Genomic DNA, 6,000 nt, shown 5'->3' with positions numbered 1-6,000 from the left:
CTAACTAAGTGTTCACTGTGATAGGTTACAGCACTCCTTTACAGGAGGTTAAAATATGTTTCCTCTCACACTTTAGCACTCAGATCATCTAGTTTATCATCTAGTTTATCTAACTGTCCTAAAGATACAATGTATTGCTAGACTGAGCTTTCAACCCTCTTACGAGGATGTTATGCACAAAAGCTCTTTATAGCTAACACACTAAGCATTCATGAAAATCAAAAGCACACTGAATTTTAAATGCATGGAAACAGAGTCTACGGAGATGCCTTAAAATCTAATGATCGATCAAATCTTTTACAAGATATTATTCAATGATCTAACAATCAGATCTTTAAGCTATCACCATAAATATCATTTGCAAGAATTCCTAATCAAATCGATAAACTCACAGGCATGGAAATAACATTAAACACTATGCACACTATTCAAATTCAAAATGCTATGGAAATGAAATTAACAGTATACCAATTCCACGTAGGGCCCGTCCACGTTTCACTGGCACACTGAAGAAACTTCAAGCGATGAGAATATTAACGCATAAACATTGTTGGAGTAAAACGGTGATTGTAATTAAGTTCTAAAGATTGAAATCACATACAAGAGCAGCGTTCTGGAATAATACACAGAGATAATAATCGTTTTTTTTTTTTTTGAAACAATACAATACACAGTCTTTATCTGCCTTTCTCCTATCTAAATCGAATGTACATACATTAAGCAGATGTTTCTGCTTTTACAAAAGAGTGATTTTTTTCCTTTCTAATCTAAACCGATTTCCAAAAGCAAAACGAAATCAGTTTGGGAAACCATGGATTTTTGCTGCCTTTGTGTCCAAAAGGGCTGGGTTTGACCAGCATTGAACGCATATCCAGGAGTGTTAGATTTGCTGTTGAATCGATTTTTCACCATGCACGTACATTACAGATCACGTTCCCATCCATTGCTTTGACTTGCCTATCATGCCACGTGTCACATCATAAACCATTTACAAGAAGTTATGACATCCTGTAATCTTTTTGTTGAAAATTCATAATTTCTAACATAAAAATTCACAAATTAATTTTAATGTAAACTAAAAACTATAAGCTATTGATTAATCAATTTCGATGGATATGAGGGTTTATGGAAGAAAAATATAGACAAATGATGGTGTTTCTAGAAGAAAATGATGGTAATGAAATGGTACCAACAATGCCTCATCCACCTCTGTATACTTCTCAAATATCGGCCTAGTAATGAACAAATTTTGAATTTCATGTTGCATTAAAGAATCATATTCTAGGCCTTCAATGAACGCTTTACCACTTATTATCCCTTTGACTTTAGACAAATTTTTTATAACTGTTGCTATCTCATGCAATCTGTGCTGGTAATTTTCTAGTGGAATCAATTGGCCACTATAATCTCTTAAAGATAGAAGTCCTTTATGGCGAAGAACATTAAATTTTCTATGAAATTTTTTCACCTATACTTCTAAGTTTTGACATTTATTTTCTAACTGTAACATTAAATTCCTTTTTTTCAAAAATCTTCTTAGTTCTTGGATTGTATCAGTCTTGTCTTCAATTCCAAATTCCTCCAATTCTTCTTTTGTTTTAGAATTCATCACTTTGATTATTTTGGTTGCTTCTCATGGCTTGTGATCTAAGTCTTCTTTGATTTATATAATGGTTGCCTTTGACCTTGTCACTAGTTCCTCCTATTCAAAAATGATTTCAATAGATGTCCAGAGTTTAGTTATGGTTGAATTTATATCAATCCATATTTTTTCTTTTGCTTCAAATAATGTTTGTACAATCAATGATTCATTTTCACATTTTTCATGTTGCTTGGTTAATCATAAGTTTTTTGGTACTTCAGAAAGATATGCATTATCAACCTTTATTTCGTTGTCTTGGGTCTTCTCCAATTGAGCATTGAGCTTCTCAATCTCCATATATTTTAATGACAGGTCTCCCATAGCTTTTGATAATTGCTCTGCTAGATTCTAACTAGTAGACTTTGTTTTTGTTGTTGCCACTGCTGTTATAGATGTCCCTGCTCTAGTGTTGATTTGAAGTTCTCTTTCCTTGATTAACTTTTCCATCTTTGGATCCATTTTCTAAATCTACACATTTTGTTCCACAATCATTCAAAACATGTTTTCCTTTTCCTTCTCCATCTGAATTGCATCTTATTCTTAGGGGTGTTCAGTTGTTGGTAATTTTAGTTTTTTCCTTAGTGCTTGAATTACTGCATTTCTACTTTCAATTATTTCTTCAGTTGCCTTTACATCTTTAGGATTCAATCCTAACTTTAAAACCAGATCTTCTAATCCCTTAAATTTGGTATCCTTAGCTAGAGAAGACATCTTTTCTAGCTTCAACTAAGAGTGAATATTGTTTATATATTCTTGTAGCTTGGATGTTGCCATAGTAGAACTTGTCACAGATGTGTAGATAATTTCTCTTGCTTGCTTGGAAAGATCAATTTTCATCTATAGGATGTATCTATTTAGTATCAAATGAAAATACAAAAGTTTTGTAATCTTCAGCACTCTTAGGCACAGGGATCTTTGGTTCCAAAAATGCTAATTGGAATTGTCTTATTTCACTATCTAAGGAAAAAAGTAACCTAAAAAGTATTTAATGCCTCATTTTTTTTCTTCATCTCTAAGAATTTTGCAAAATACTTTATTGTCTTGAAGAAGAAGAAGGAGAAGGAGAATCTATAGTGGTTTCTTCAATTTGTTGTAATGAAAATGTATATTCCCATAAAAGTATGACTGTGGTTGGTTCTTCTGAGGACTCTTCTTCAACATTTATGGCATTTCTTATCTTAAACACTTTGAATTTTGCCTTTTGTAACTCTGATCTTGCTGGGGATAAACATTTGCTTGGTCTTTTCAATTATTTTTCTATCATCCTTGGAGTTTGCAATGTTGCTTAACCGGAAACTAGCTCCTGAACTTCCTACAGTGTGTTCTCTGCCCATTCTTCTTTGTTAGCATATTGTTCAATCTCAGGTTTTTCAATGTGCACATATGGTGTCAATTTTTCCCAACTCTCATTGATGCTATTACTCCTAATGGATCATATGACCAACTAAAACTTGATCTAAACTTCATCTGACTTAACAAATCATTGACTTCTTTTTCAGCAACACTAGTGTTAACTATGAATGGGTGGACATGTGCCTTTAGTTTAAATTGAGAATTTTGCTTCCTGAAAACAAAATGAAAATCATCCATGTTCATCATCTGTCTCATTTATTCTAGTGAAAAAATCCTCATGGGGAGGAACATTGGTAATTTGTAAGGCGGAAGCTCGCAACCATAGATTCCAATCTCTGTAAAATTCTGGTATAATTACCAGTCTCTAACTTTAGACTACTCACCCAAATGTAGAATCATTTTGATATTTGTGGAAACTCAGGGAACTTCATCACTACTTAACAAACATATTGCCATATATAAAAATCGATTGACAAAGTCACTAAAGATAATTCTTCGAAAGTTTTTTTCACTATTGAGGTTTAATGAATCACTGGCTGTGGTTTTCCTTCAGCATCCAGTTTCTGTAGAGGAAACTTGAACCTTTCTGACTAATGATATGAATATAAGTAAACTAAAATTGACTAGTGCATGAATGACCCTTTAGCATTGAACTTTATGAACTGATCATGAATTGCATATGACAGAAATTGACTGTAATTGAACATAATTGAAGTTTTTTTACCAGAAGAAAACACTGATAAAAACCTTAGAATAACTTCATCTACAAACTGATCATTCGGATATCCTAACAAACAAGGGACCATGGAAATAACCTACATATACATCTCAGGAAACATTGCAGAGAGATATGGTAGGTTTGTCCTAGGTAATTCAAACATTTATGGTAGAAAAGACTGAAAGATATGCGCTCTCTATGAAAATGAAAGTCTCTGGTAAATCTCCATAACGGCATCAGTGGAAAAAGGGTGAAGGGAGTTCTAAGGGTTTAACAATAAGGCCTGAACAATTGACTCATAGTTTATGTAAAAAGGAGTCTCATTATTTTGAGCAATTACAACTCTCTCACTGGGAAGGTATCGGGCTCCACACCAGGTGACAAATTCTAGAAGATTATGTGTTTGAGGGAAACAAAACTTAGTAAGGATTCCTAGAAAGAGAATTTGTCACTAGCGGCTTCATATTTCTTAAATGCCAATTTGTGAAGCTCGTACAATTCGAATTCACAATTTTTTTCAGTAATTTTGAAATGGGTGTCGATAAGGGGAAATTCATATAAATTGATCATAGGGGGTAACAAAAGATTGTCTACAGATACTTTATATTTTCCTTTATGGCTGGTCAATTGGGAAAAATAAAAATTACTGAGAACAATTGAAAATTTACCCAAGAGTAACGATGATTGGAAGCTACTATTTGTTGAAATTTGCTTGGATATCATTCTAGAATCTCTAGTTGCAAGTGGAATGGTAAAAGCATCTGGTTTGGCAGGATTAACAACCTTTATTAAGGCAATCATACGGATTTTTGTTGTATTAACCGTTAATGGCACAGAGGATTTAATCCATTTGAATGTTGGCGAGAAAAATAAATGATATACCAGTCGCCTGATAAATCTAGCGGGAGAGATAATCATGGCTAAACATAGTGGAAGGTTGGCGGAAGGTGAGAATGGTGGGAATAGTGGCAAAGTGAGATAAAGGATTTGTGGTTTCAAGCAGGGGGTGTTGTAATGCATGAGGAGCGGACACATAACAAAAGTGGGACCGAGGGAAACCACTTTGAGGACCCCCCCCCCCCACATTAATTGTTGGAAATGCGGGTTGTCCCACAATTGACTTTGCATTGTTGATCTTAGCGCGCTTAATCGTAGCCTTCAAAAGCTGCATAAAAATTAAGTCTTCGGCAGGCGGCAATCCCATAAACATTTATTACAATATTTTATTGAAAAAAAAAATTATTTAAATTGCCAAATAAAAATATAAAGAGCGGAATTTCAATATCCTCTCTTATTCTAGGGGTAAAAATACTTTTCTTTTATTTTCTTTATTTCCCCTTTTATTTTTCATTTCTTTCTTTTGATTTTTTTCTTTTATTTTCCATTTTTTTCTTTTTTTTTTCTATTTTTCTCTTCTTCTATTTTTTGGAAAATAAAAGGAAATTTACAAACTAGTGTAAGGGTAAAAATAAGTTAAAACATCAGCTCCATCTAGGGACTGCTTCCCCCTGCAAGATGCAGAGGACCTATACATCCATGTGCCTTCTCCTCATACTATGGAGTCTTTGCTGTGGAAATCGCACTTGCTCTGGAATTTTAAAGAAAAACAGGAAATGTACAATGATTATTATAAAAAAGCACTCAATCCTAGATATAATGCTTGATATTTCCCATTGACTCGCAATGAGAAATATTCTCCTTCCAAATTGTGTAGGATGAATGTATGATTGTCTTTGACTTCTGCAATGTTGAAAGGTCCTAACCATATGTTATCAAACTTCCCATGTTTGCCGCTGTTCCCTTCTTGTATCCCATCTGAGAACTAAATCTCCTTGTCTGAAATATCTTTCCCTAGCTTTTCTGCCAAACAAACTCTTCATCTTGTCTTGATATTGTCGAAGTTTACGTTGAACTTTATCTCTATCCTAATTTAGCTCAATAATTTTATCCTTCTTAAAAAATCTTTTGCTTCTTCGTATGACTCCTACAAAAACTTCATGACTGGAAATGCTAATTGTGTAGGGAAGATAGCTTATATTCCATAAACAAGTTGAAAAATAGATTTAGCAGTAGACCTTTTAGGTGAAACCATGTTTGCCCATACCGCATATTTGATATGACTGTCCTAGTTCCTTTTATGATCTGCTAACACTTTCTTTATGACTTTAATCATATTTTTATTTGATGATTATGCCAACCCATTACCTTTTGGATAATAAGTTGTAGAGTGATGTAAGGCAATCTGATATTTTTAACAAAATTCCTTTCATCTTAATACTACTAAAAG

The sequence above is a fragment of the Pinus tabuliformis genome, chromosome 5_1, assembly GCF_031772625.1.
Source record: "Pinus tabuliformis cultivar Carrire ecotype Pingquan chromosome 5_1, CPIR1, whole genome shotgun sequence".
Classification (NCBI taxonomy): Eukaryota; Viridiplantae; Streptophyta; class Pinopsida; order Pinales; family Pinaceae; genus Pinus; species Pinus tabuliformis.
Note: the sequence above shows the minus strand (reverse complement) of the source record.